This window comes from Lontra canadensis, unplaced genomic scaffold (assembly GCF_010015895.1).
Source record: "Lontra canadensis isolate GAN:19392208 unplaced genomic scaffold, GSC_riverotter_1.0 scaffold30, whole genome shotgun sequence".
Taxonomy (NCBI): Eukaryota; Metazoa; Chordata; class Mammalia; order Carnivora; family Mustelidae; genus Lontra; species Lontra canadensis.
In genome coordinates this window covers 15099589-15113073 of record NW_022631024.1, presented here as the reverse complement: position 1 = coordinate 15113073, position 13485 = coordinate 15099589, and positions in this window count along the sequence as shown.

The following is a 13485-nucleotide window of genomic DNA, read 5'->3' as shown; positions in this document are numbered from 1 at the left end:
AAAACTGCTGGTCACCAGAGGAGGGGTGGGTGGGGGTGGGTGAAACAGCTGGTGGGGATCAAAGAGTATATTTATCATGATGAGCACAGAGTAACATATAGAATTGTTGAGTTACTGTGTTAGACACCTGAAACTAACATAATGCTGTGTGTTAACTAAGTGAAATTAAAATAAAAATTGTAATTAAAAATACGTATGTGCTGGGGCGCCTGGGTGGCTCAGTGGTTAAAGCCTCTGCCTTCGGCTCAGGTCATGATCCCAGGGTTCTGGGATCGAGCCTCACATCGGGCTCTCTGCTCAGCAGGGAGCCTGCCTCCTCCTCCTCTCTCTCTCTGCTTGCCTCTCTGCCTACTTGTGATCTGTCAAATAAATAAAAATCTTAAAAAAAAAAAGTATGTGCTACACGTTGTTTATGGATACATACACGTTTAAAGTTAAAAACAAAACATGGCAAGGAATTGATGCATTCCGGTTTCAGCATGGAGATGACTTTCGGGTCGGAAGGCCAAAGGGATGGGGCTTGGAGCTTTGGTTTTATTAAAGACACAGAGAGCTAAAGGGACTACTATAGTAAAATGTTATTTCCTTCGATGAAATAGTTTACAATTAAATATGAGAGTTAGAGTGGCCTCCAGGAGGTAGCTTGAACACAGCTGGAGAATCTGGTAGCCTGAAGAATGTTGTATTTTCGTCCACGAGGGAGGGGCTCCAAGGCATTGGTTTCCCCAAACCTTGCCTCACCGGGAGGCTCTTCAGAAGGAGGCTGATGTAGTTCCCAAGTTTGACCACTAGATGGAGCCAGTAACTTGACCCAAGGGAGAAGCATGGTTTGTTTGTTTGTTTGTTTGTTTGTTTGTTTGTTTTTGCATGTCAGAAGCAGAGGCGGAGAATGTATCTGAGAGCCAGAGAGGCGGGTAGAGGTAGAAAGCAAGGCCAGGGAAAACAAAAGGACCCCTCGCTGACGGAGCAATCCCATTCACTGGTGTTGATGAATCCTCTATTTCTTAATCCTCGAAATTATCTAAGACGCATTTCTTGGGCATTAACAGGGGTCCAGGTCCTACCCCCACGTCTGACTGATCGCATTTCACTCCTGTCCATTGAATGACCCAGAGGTGTATTACCCTCTGGAAGGTGGAATAATCTGTTTTTCGTCTCAAGCGTCTGGACTTGGGCATAAAGACCCTGCTTCTGACCAGCTGTGTGATCACGGGGGATTATCTCAACCTCTCTGGGCCTCACTTTTCTGATCTGCCAACTGGGATAGTAATAGTACCTACTCTGGACTGTTACAAAGGTTAAATGCGATTACGCACACGGAGCCCCTGGCACACAGACCTTTGCCAAATGGAAGAAACATTAGGTGCTAAAACCCAAACCATCTAAAGTGAGTAATTCCAGGGGCGCCTGGGTGGCTCAGTGGGTTGAGCCACTGCCTTCGGCTTGGGTCATGATCCTAGGGTCCTGGGATCGAGCCCCGCATCAGGCTCTCTGCTCAGCGGAAAACCTGTTTCCCCCTCTCTCTCTCTGCCTACTTGTGATCTCTCTCTGTCAAATAAATAAATAAAATCTTTAAAAATAATAATAAAGTGAGTAATTCCAGGGAGGGAAGATGAGAAATCAAGCCAGCAACACAGAGAACAAAGTTTAATGCTCTCCCGAGGGAGGAAGATAGTCCCAAGCACCCAGCCATGGGGAAGGAGAGTCGTTGGATTTGTGATGACTGTGTAAAAGGAGCAGCTGGAAACCCCAAGGTGGGGGGGGGACACTATTATTTGCTTCTTTCCCTCCTTAGACAAGTGTTAAGAGGCCAGCTTCCTGTGTAGGCCCCAGGACACGGTGGTAAGACAGACACCCCCACAGGGATGTTCTGCCCCCGCAGGGATGCACAGCCCAGTCGGGGCAGAACAAATATGTGAGGGTTTGGGGACAAAGGGTGTGAGGTCAGGGATAAGATCATGAGTCCGAATCAGGAGGCCCCGTGAGTCCACCAGAGGTGGGCAGGCCTGTCCAAAATAAGTCTCTGAAACAAAACAGAACACTATTAGTCAATCTGTTCTGGCCCAGAGACATTTTCAAATAACGTAATCGACCATATTCGCAAACCATGTAGCTCACTCCTTTCAGATGTGCAACTCAGTGATTTTTTGATACGTATACCAAGTTATGCAACCATCACCACTCATCAGCTTTAAACCAACTCGTCCTCTCCGTATGCTCCCTCCCGCATATTTACCATTATTTCCTGTCCCCACCCCAGGCAACCACAAATACACTTTCTTTCTCTGCAGCTTTGCCTTTTCTGGGTATTTCGCGTAAATAGGTCAGTAACATATGGTCTCTTGCATCCGGCTTCTTTTCCTGAGCACTGTATTTTCACGGTCATGACTACTCCCCTTTATTGCTGACTTGTATTCCATTATAAGAAGATTTAGTTTGTGTCCCATTTCTGTCTTGCCCGTCACATTTTAACCTAGGGCTGGGGAGTGGACTTTACACGTCCTGTCAGCGTCTTGACATGACGTGCGCAATGAGTGTGTGTGGTTTTTATGGGAGAAGCTCTGTCATTTTCACGGACTCTCCAAGGGTACTGTGACCATCCTTTCATATATGGAAACATGACTCAGGACTAACTGAGGTTGGTTCAGTGAGATCCATCTAAATTAGGTGGAGTTTTTTATCATTCTGGTCAAAGAATGAGGGCCTTTGCATGGTAACGTTGCTCAGAATGTCTCCTGGTAAAGGCTGGAGGGCAGTGGCCAGCAATGACCAAATAGACGTGATCTTGAACCAACGTCCAGGCTGCCCTGGCTCGGCAAGGTTGGTGGGGTTAGGTGGTTCTAGAAGTGTGCTCCTGGCAGTTCTCCCTGGAGACAGCATTAAGAAGAATGCCAAGGTTCCCAGGCTAGCCCACCACATGTGTTAACACCCAACTGTGTGGCCCAGGTGGGGGGCGATATAGGGGAAAGAGAGGGAAGGGGGAGAACAGTTCCCAGCCCTGTCCCTAATGCAACAAGAAAACACGAGCCTCCTGCTTAGAAAATTGGTAGCATTTTATTTGGGGGGGGGGCGGATCTGAACCGGATGCCTGGTGGCTCAGTTGGTTAAGCAATTGCCTTTGGGCTCAGGTCATGATCCCAGAGTCCTAGGATCGAGTCCCACATAGGGCTCTCTGCTCTGCGGGGCGTCTGGTTGTCCATCTGACCTTCTCCCCTTTCGTGTGCATGCTCTCTCTCTCTCTGTCTCTTTGTCTCTCTCTAAAAACAAACAAAAACTGAACCTACAGAAAAATGGAAAGATTACTAGGACAAACGCTTACATGTCTCTCCCACGGATCCACGCGACGTGAGTGCACTCTCACTGGGCCACCTCTCTTTCCCTTTTGCTGATCCATTTGAAAGCCCTTTGCGGACATCAGTAAACTTGAACCGTAAACCCTTCATGGCGTATTTCCTACGGGTAAGGGCAATGCCTGTAAACCACAAACCGCTACCCTACACAATTTAATTTCAATATAACAGTATTATTAATTATACAGCCCACATTCAAATTCCCCCAATTACCCCCAATACTGTCCTTGAGAGAGGCTTTGGGGTTTTTTTTTTTTTTTTTTTTTTTTTTTAAAGATCTAATGAAGGACTAAGCCTTGCATTTGGTTGTCATGGAAGCCAGATTTGGAATTGAACCAAAATTAATGAAAATTGCTAGCCTGTGTGAGAACTCGAGGCGGTCAGGCGCCTGAGGGAAGGTCGGCGCACAGGGCTTCTCGGGGAACTCTTGAGAACAGCCTGGTGGGGGCTGCCGCCTACGTTTATAGAGGAGAGGTGGGAGGTAATGTCCTTATCAGAAGGCTGAACTGCCATCCCCTTGGTGTGGTAGATGAAAAAAAGGCCGCAAAGCCTTGCGCCAAGTCCTCCTGCTTGAGAGTGGGGGAGCCGGGATTCGAACCCTCTCTGGTCGTCTCTGATCAAACCAAATGCACAATCCGGTGGCACCGTTGGGGCGAAGCCAAGACTCAGGGCCCCAGGGCGCACGGTTCCGGGCGCGCGGTTCCAAGGGGCGAGGTTCCAGAGCGCAGGGCTTGGGTCCCCGCCTCCCCGCGCGGTTTCCTGGGGGTTGGGGAAGGCATCGCTCCTCCACCTGAGACCGCACATAGGTGTTTTGAAAGACGCGGAACAACGGAGCGAAGGGTCTACCCGCGGAGGCGAGGAAACAGGCTGCCACTCCTCGCTTCCTTGGACTTGAGAGCTTTACAAAATAAAATCAGAAGCCCCATCATGTATGCGTATACTTTAAAATATGTGTTTTAAATCACAGAAACAGGACACGTGCGTGAAGAAAATGAGAAAATATGAACAAGCAAAAATAAACAGGAGTGTCACATCCCCTCCACCCAGACATCAGAGCTGTTCAAATACCAGCCTTCCAGATCCTTCACCGGGCAGGAGCTTACCCAGCCTAGGGCTTTGTTTTCCTCGACAACGAAGACCCCACGCGGCAGGATCACCGGATGAGAACGTCCTGTGGCTTTTCTAGGAGAATGTCCGTTGTGTCCGGAGGGGCTGATTTAATGATCTTGGTGGGATTTCATTTGGGGGACCAAACCAAACAGACTGTTTGAAGACCTGCTTTAATCCGCCAGTGACTTCCATGTTTCCGTTTCAGACAATTCTCGCCTTACCCAAAGCAAGATTTTATTGAAGATTTCCCAGTTAAGCCCACCCTGTTTTGTTCAAGTCCTCTGATTGTATGTCTTCAGGGTTCTAAGCTAGTGTACCTTTTGTGACAGTGACCTGTTGGAGAGATGGGGCTGGGGGCTCCAGGGAAAGACCCACCCCCAGGTGTGTCTCTCCGTGTGATGGAAAACATTCCTCCATCCCCCCTATTTCCTCTAAACTGAAGTTAAAGCAAGGTTGGAAGGTGTGGAATATGAGCCTATGATTAAAATCTCCCAAAGTCCGGGAGTGTCGAGGGTTGGGGGGCGGAAGGGGCTGGGCTTAGTTGGTTGAGCTGGTTTCTGCTTGGGTTTTAATCTCCAGGCCCTGGTATGGAGCCCCAGGTCAGGCTCTGCGCTCAGCGAGGAGTCTGCTAGAGACTCCCTCTCCCTCTGCCCGTGCCCCACCATGCTCACGAGCTCTCGCTCTCTCTCTCTCTCTCAAATAGATAAATAAATCTTTGAAAACTATATACATAAATAAAATCTCCCACAATACAGAAGTGTGTAACTAAAGAGAGATGGTCAGCCCCCTGACTTCTGGTCCTTCTCTCCAGAGTTGCCCGGTGACTGGCCGGCTGTTCCTACTTCTAGAACTTTTTCTCTGCTTCTACAAATGGATGGCTGTTTCTATGTGTGGATATTTGCTGTTGTTTGTACAAAAAAGCAGGGGGATTGATACTATAGCTATTGTTCTAGAACTTTTAAAAAAATGTGACCATTTCTCCCTGTTTTGGCCATATCTCCATGTCTTTTTTTTTTTTTTAAGATTTTATTTATTTATTTGACAGAGATCACAAGTAGGCAGAGAGGCAGGCAGAGAGAGAGGGAGAAGCAGGCTCCCTGCTGAGCAGAGAGCCCGATGCGGGGCTCAATCCCAGGACCCTGAGATCATGACCTGAGCCAAAGGCAGAGGCTTTGACTCACTGAGCCACACAGGCGCCCCCATATCTCCATGTCTTGAAAGTGAACCTCTGTCAGTATAACCTAGGATCACATTAATTTTGCTGCCTAAAAGCCATGTATCTTTTGTGCATGAGCTGCCATTCATTAGTGTGGGGACCTAAATGCAAATTCTGTGGACCAGATAGCAACTAACTTACTCAACAGACTTTCAACTCCTCCCCACCCCCATCCCTTCCAGCCCTCCCTCTAATGCAGTCAGATGATCTTTTATAAAAATCCAAGTCCCTTGGCTGCTGATAATCCCTTCCTGGTTCCCATTACTCTGGGGATAAAGCTCAATGTCTTGCCTGGCCGTGTTTCCCTGCCCCCATACCCCTCAGTGCAGGACCTTTGCACATTCTGCGCTCTTTCCTTCAGTGCACCCTTCCCCCGCCAACCTGCTCTGCCCAGCTCCTCCAGTTCTGGCCCTCTAATATATCTTTTTCCAGCTATAGAAGAAAAGCCACTATAAACAGCTGGTCACTGGTTTCAGGCCAAGGTCGTGGGCAAGCATTTTCAGTGTGTGAACCCCTTCAAGGTTGAATGGATCCCCATCCCACACTGAGTGTTCCAGGGAGGGGGTGGTGGCAATCTCCCTGTTTCCTTTGCCACCATGTCTCCAGGACCCAGGACAGGGTCTGGCGCAGAGTTGGCACTCACAGAAGGAACCGATGAACCCGTGAATGAACACTGGTAGGAATGCCAATGGAGACAATCTTTTTGGCAATGGGAAGTCAAAGTCTTTGGGACACACTCCGATCCAGAAAAACTACTTGTAGGAATTCATCTGAATGCACACAGATGCTCGTCTTGGCATTGTGTATCTTGGGGAATGCACTGGGAACAATTTAGATGTCCAGGCATTGGTTAAACACAGAACAGGCACTTGATTTTTTCTTCCAAGTCAGCATTTCTTTCAGGCTTCCCACCACAGTAAACAGAGTCCCAACCTACTCAGTTACTTGAGGCAGATCTAGGCCATTGGGATTTCCTTCCTTCCTCCCTTCCTTCCTTCCTTTCTTTCTTTCCTCCCTCCCTCCCTTCCTTCCTTTTTTCTCCTTCATTCCTTCTTTCTCTTTTTAACGAAATCCACCCAGATGGAGACAGAAATTTCTCAGCATCCAAGAAGTTCCCTCGTGTCCGTCCCAGTCAGTACCGCCCTCTGCCCAGAGGAAACCACTAGTCCAACTGCCCCTGGCATTCTTGTTTTCACACTTCCTCCGTCTCCAAACCGACAGCCAGGCTGCCCCCGAGGCCTGCCAGCTCTGTTCCAGTTCTCGGTCCCCGGCCCCTCTCCTCTGGACAATGGCACCGGCCTCTTCACTGATCCTCTCCCCTTGAGCAGCCGGAGCCAGGACAGAAGACTGGCCTTGACCTCAGCAGAGGTGAGGATCTCTGTCTGCCCGGCATGTGGGAAGACAGACGTCAGAGGGCTGAGAGGGAGGTGAGGGGGACCGCCCGGGGTGGGGGACTGTGGTCTGAGTGAAGAAAGCGGTTGCATCAAAAAAGAAAGTCTGACCACACAGCCTGGGCCCTGTCCCTGCCTGAGTCATGCTAGAGAGAGAGGGAGGGGAAGGCAAGAGCCTGAAGTCCCTCGGATCTCAAGCTGGCCAAGGCCTAGGGTGTGACGTCTCTGAAGTCATCACCGATGAGCTCAGGCGGCAGCGCCCGGGAACAGGGTAAGAGGCAGGAGGGAGGAGGGCTGAGGCTGGCCCAGCAGAACCCCAGGCCTGGGTTGGAGAGAGGGCATGGGGTGGAGACGGGGTTGGAGAGTGGTCACAGAGAAGACAGCTCCAGAACACTGCCAAGGTCAGGGTGTCTCCGACCTGAGTCTCGTGTCCCTGGCACCCAGCCCTGGGCCTGGCACACTAGCGTGCTTGGGGTTCAGGGGTTGAAGGGATGAAGGAGCCAGGAAAGCACCTCTGCTGGGCACTCCAGTCTCCCACTTTCATTCTAGAACCTTCAGAAATGGACGTGCTGGGACCTCACACGTCTCTTGTTCCCACGAGGACTCACCCTTGGCATAGTGGTCCCAAGCCTGCCCTTTTCACGGGCTCAGGTGTGTGGTTCAGTCCATGCAGAGCTGGAGAGTGACTGAAAGCTAGGTGCAAATTTGGCGTCCAGCCAGGAGGAAGAAGCTTTTTTTTTTTTTTTTTTTTTGTCCCCTCCAGGATAATGTTGTGCAAGTGCAATTCGGAGGCCCAAATCCACTGTGCCCAGGATGGGATAGGAGAGTCAGGGCCTCCCAGGATCGCCAAACTTGGTCACCCCGGTTCCTGGCTGCAGCTTGTGCTGGAGGCAGTGGAGACAGCAAGGGACCTATTGGGTCCTTTCCAGGCTCCAATTTCAGGACAATTCAGGGGCACCCCCCTCCACTCCAGCCCAGTGCTCTGGGCACAGCCCTCGATTACAGGGCTCAAGATGGACAGTCCAGACTGAAACCGGGCGGACCTGGGGGAGGTCGGAGCATCCAGCCTGGCCCAGGGGAGATCAGCCCAAGGGCTCTCCACGCCTGCTCTGGGCAGCAGCCCCCTCCCAGGCAAGTCCTCCTCGTCTGGACTCCCCAAGGGGTCTTCCTCACATGCACCCACCATGTATGTGTCTCTGGTTCTTCGGTTGAACACAGAAGTGGATTCATCCCTCTGAACCTCAGTGTCCTCATCTTGAAGATGGGGATAATAACAGACCCACCCCCGCTAGGCGGGCTACAAGAAGACGCTGAGCTAACACGTACAAAGCACGAGGCACAGGGTCTGGCAGGGATCAATTCCCGTAGTGTCGTTAATTTGGTTACGTGATAATTGTTATTTTATTTTATTTTTTTAAGATTTATTTAGGGGCGCCTGGGTGGCTCAGTGGGTTAAGCCGCTGCCTTCGGCTCAGGTCATGATCTCGGAGTCCTGGGATCGAGCCCCGCATCGGGCTCTCTGCTCAGCAGGGATCCTGCTTCCTCCTCTCTCTCTCTGCCTGCCTCTCTGCCTGCTTGGGATCTCTCTGTCAAATAAATAAATAAAAAAATCTTTAAAAAAAAAAAAAAAAAGATTTATTTATTTGACAGAGAGATCCCAAGTAGGCAGAGAGGCAGGCAGAAAGAGAGAGGAGGAAGCAGGCTCCCTGCAGAGCAGAGAGCCCGATGTGGGGCTTGATCTCCGGACCCTGGGATCATGGCCTGAGCCGAAGGCAGAGGCTTTAACCCACTGAGCCACCCAGGCGCCCCACGTGATGTTATTTTACCACTGCCCAGTTGAAGCTCTATCTTGCAGCTGTCCAGTCCAGGAGGGAAAAACCTGTTCTCTTTCGCCAGGTCCTATATTGGTCTTAGACAAGTTTGTGTCTGCTCAACCCTGGCCGACCGGCCCCCTCCCGGCTTCCCTGAGCTCCTGCCTCGGACATACTCTGAAGGGACAACCCCCACCCGACCCCCACCCGACCCCCACCCCAGAGGCCTCTGATGGGTCCTTGTAGTCGGAGTTGTGCCCAAAGAAGAGTCTGACAGGAAACGCGCAGTGCGGAGGGGCTTGCTGGCTGCAAGGGGGCTCATCTGGGTCAATATTGTGTGGGTCCTCCGTGCCAGGGAGGACCTTGCTCTTAGGACAAGGCAGGGAGGCCATCATGGGGGTGGAGTTAGGGCTGGAGGCACTGGACAGGGAAGCAGAGGCTTGCACAGAAAATGTCTTCCTACCCTCCTGTACCCAAAAAACAAGCGGGATCCCAAATGACCTTCGGCAGGGCCTGGCTTTGGGCGGACCCCAGCGCCCAAAGAGCAGGAGATGGACCTGCGCCAACCAGCTCCAGCTAAGGGTAGCTGGCTCCTTTCGCTGTCAGCAGGGCAGAGCCGCTCTGAGGACTCTGGCATGGAGGAGCTTACGGCGAGGATGCTCGTGGTACAAGGGGAACCTCTTGAGCGGGTTGCGGGAACACAGGTGAGGACCCCAGCACTGGCCAGGACCGGAAGCGGATTCGCGGATGGGTTTATTTGTCAAGGTTCTCTGCAGTGCTCCTGCGACTCAAAGCCCCGCCCGCAGCCCCCGCCCTCGGGCGCTGAGCTCAGCCTCCGGCCTGCCCACCTTTCCAGCGCCCTCTGGGTATCTTCTGTTCACACCTGAGGAGCACCTGCTCGGGCGTAGCTCTCCTGCTGTTGCATTCATTGGCAGCTGCCTCGCCTCCCATTGGCTGCCTGTAGTCGGGTGCTCGCCATGGTCCAATCGGCTGAGCCCGCAGTGGTCAGACCCAGGAATTGCCGGGGGCCTGCTTCCTTGGAGGAGGTGTGTCTGCTGTGGGGCGGGGTGTTTGGGCGGGGGTACAGGGGCACCCCTTACGGGGGCTCAGGCAGGGCTCCCATTCCAGGCCTTGTCCCCCTACAACACTCCTCTGGCTTCCAACCAGCTCATCGGGTTCCCGGGGGAATCCAACAACCCCCCCCCCCCCCCCCACTTTGTCCTCAGTACTTTCTCACCTGATACACATACATCATTATGATCCTTATCCTGCTGTGGGGTAATTAGATTTTTACCTGTCTCCACCCGTCCTGGACTGAGAGTCCACGGAGCAGGGGTGGGGATGGACCTTCGCATATGCATCTCCAGCCGCTGGGCTCAAAACAGGCGTGGCTGACTTCAGTTGTTAAAACAACAGCGGCAGGGGCGCCTGGGTGGCTCAGTGGGTTAAAGCCTCTACCTTCAGCTCAGGTCATGATCCTAGGGTCCTGGGATCGAGCCCCGCATCGGGCTCTCTGCTCAGCAGGGAGCCTGCTCCCCCCCCCCCACCTCTGCCTGCCTCTCTGCCTACTTGTGATCTCTCTCTCTCTCTCTTTCAAATAAATAAATAAATAATTAAAAAAAAAAAAACAAACAACAGCGGCAGTCATAACTTACACTGAACGCCCAGCTCAAATCCACCCGTCACCTGGTTTATCTCAGGAATCCTCGAAGGAAGGTCATCACGCCCATTTTAGAGATGGAGATAAGCGAGGCTCAGAGAGGCCAAGTGTGGTGCTCAGTTAGGAGGCAGTGGTACCCGACAGTGAGCAGGCACTGGTTTGGGGCTTGTGCTCCTCCCTGCTGCCCAGCTGCCCAGCCATGGGGGGTGGGGGGCAGGTTACTTGGTCTCTCCAGGCCTTGGTTACTGTTCCCCCTTCTGCAAAAGTGGGATGAGGAGATTAATCCTATGAGCCGGTCATAGAAAAAAAATCAGTGCTTTTCAAACTGTAAAACTCAACCCCGAGGTCGGCATTACTATCACAGATTGGAAGAGGAGTTTTCCTGTTCTTTCAGCAATAAATTGGACTTTGCCGACTTGACCTTTAAGTCCAGCTTGCTCAAAATCAGTCCACGATTTGGGCACATACCTGAAGGACAGCTCCGACATCTTGATTCACAGGCCATGGGATCGGAACTGAAAGGTGTATGCCTTTCATCTGAGGTTCTAATCGCATCTGTGACCTTTGCGTCATGTGTCTTAAAGAGATAAAAAACCCATAAGTTTCCAGAAGACTATCGCACAGCAAGAGGTAAATGACATTAGTCCATCTCTTTATGGGAAGCGGCACAGGCCACGGTGGCAGCCATCGCCAGATGTGGGCCTTGAGCTCCCCCAACGTGCTCAGTCCAAACTGAGAAGCTCCAGGCCTGCAAAACTCACACTGATTTTTTTTTAATATATATATTTTTTAAGATTTATTTATTGGACAGAGAGAGATCACAAGTAGGCAGAGAGGCAGGTGGAGAGAGAGAGGGGGAAGCAGGCTCCCCGCTGAGCAGAGAGCCCAACACGGGGCTCGACCTCAGGACCCTGAGATCATGACCTGAGCCGAAGGCAGAGGCCTAACCCACTGAGCCACCCAGGCACCCCACTGACACTGATTTTTAAAGACTTAATATGAGGACTGCCTGGGTAGCTCAGTCCTTGGGCATCTGCCTTTGGCTCAGGTCATGATCCCAGGGTTCTGGGATCGAGCCCCACATCAGGCTCCCTGCTTGGTGGGAAGACTGCTTCTGCCTCTCCCACTCCTCCTGCTTATGTCCCCTCTCTCACTGTGTCTCTCTGTGTCAAATAAATAAATAAGATCTTTAAAAAAAGAAAAAAGAAGACTAAATATGAAAAAAAAATAAAACCTCTTATTCATAATTTTAAAATATTAGCTACATGTTAAAATCATACTTGGGTTAAATAAAACAGATTATTAGCGTAAGCTGAGTAATATCCCACAGATACCAACTCCCAATACCTGGGAGTTCTGAGCATTAGCTTATAGGGAAAAGGGGCCCTTCTTTGCCACTGTGATGTGGTTGCTGATCCTGAGGTGGGGAGATTATCTGGGATTATCCAGGTAAACCCTAAATGAGATGACATGTATCTTTATAAGAGGCCGACGGAGATTTACAGGCACCTGGAGAAGAGGAGGAAGCAGGGACAAGGCAGAGGTGGGAGCCGTGTGGCCGCAAGCCAAAGAATGCTGGCCTCACCAGGAGCCGAGGGGACAAGGAACAGTCTCTCCCTGAGCTCTGTGACGTGGAGTGCCTCTCTGCCAGCTCCTTGGTTTTGGACTTGCGACCTCCCGAATTGTGAAAGACTGCATTTCTGTTCTTTTAAGTCACTGAGTTTCTTATAACTTTTTAAAGAAAAGATTCTATTTTTTTACTTATTTGAGAGAGAGAGAGAGAGCGAACATATGTGGGGAGGAGGGTCGGGGAGAGAGAGAGAGAAGCAGATTCCCTGCTGAGCAGGGAGCCCAAGGCGGGGCTCATTCCAGGAGCCTGAGATCGTGACCCCGAGCTGAAGGCAGATGCTTTACCGACTGAGCCACCCAGGCGCCCCCGCAGATTTACTTCCAAATTGGCAGTATCAGCTGAATCAATCTTCAGTGTTTGGCTGAATTCTGTGAAGATCTGGAAGCCCTCTCTGGAGATCCCACCAGGAGCTACGTGTTCTGTGGAGACAGAAATCCGCCTAGAAACACAAGAAGGCACATGTGTGTGTCCTCGGGCTGCTGTCACAAATGACCACAGACTGGGTGACTGCGAACAACGAAATTGTATCCTCTGGCAGTCCGGGAGGCCAGAGATCTGCAAGTAAGGTGCCGGCTGGGTTGGTTCCTTCTGGAAGCTCCCAGGGCGAGATCCTCTTGGTGGCCAATGGTCTTCGTGGCTCCCTTCTGGTGGCTGCGGGCGTGTGGCCACATGGCGTTTTCCTCGGTGTGTCTGAGTCTCCCTCCCCTTCCTCTTCTAGAGACGCGGGTCGCTGGATTCAGAGTTCACTTTCAGCGATGGTCTCATCTCAAGGCCCTCAACTTGAGTAGCTCGGAAAAGGTGCTTCATTTCAGCTGTCAGCCTGACAGGCCGTGGGGTGCCCGGATGAAACATTATTTCTGGGTGTGTCCGGGTGGGTGTTTCCAGAAGAGTTTAGCATTTGAATCAGCAGACCCAGTTTGAAGGAGACTGCCCTTCAGGGTGGGTGGGCATCAGCCGATCAGTTGCCCAGAGAAAACAGAACCCAGAGCAGACCGCCTCTCTGTGCTGCTGGAACGTCTCTTCCCATTTTCTCCCGCCCTTGGACTGGGGTTCACGGCATCAGCATCCCCAGGTTCTTGGGACTTGGACTCAGACTGAATGACACCACTGGCTTTCCTGCCTCTTCAGTTTGCTGATGGCAGAGCGTGCGGGGGCCTTCTCAGCCTCTATAATCACACAATTATACGTATTGCCGTGATATGTGTTTTGTTTTTCTAAAGAACCCTGACTAATATGGGCCCTATTTCCAAGTAAGGCCACATTCACAGACACCGTGGGTGACGACTTGGACATATCTCTCTGGGGGGCACTATCTGG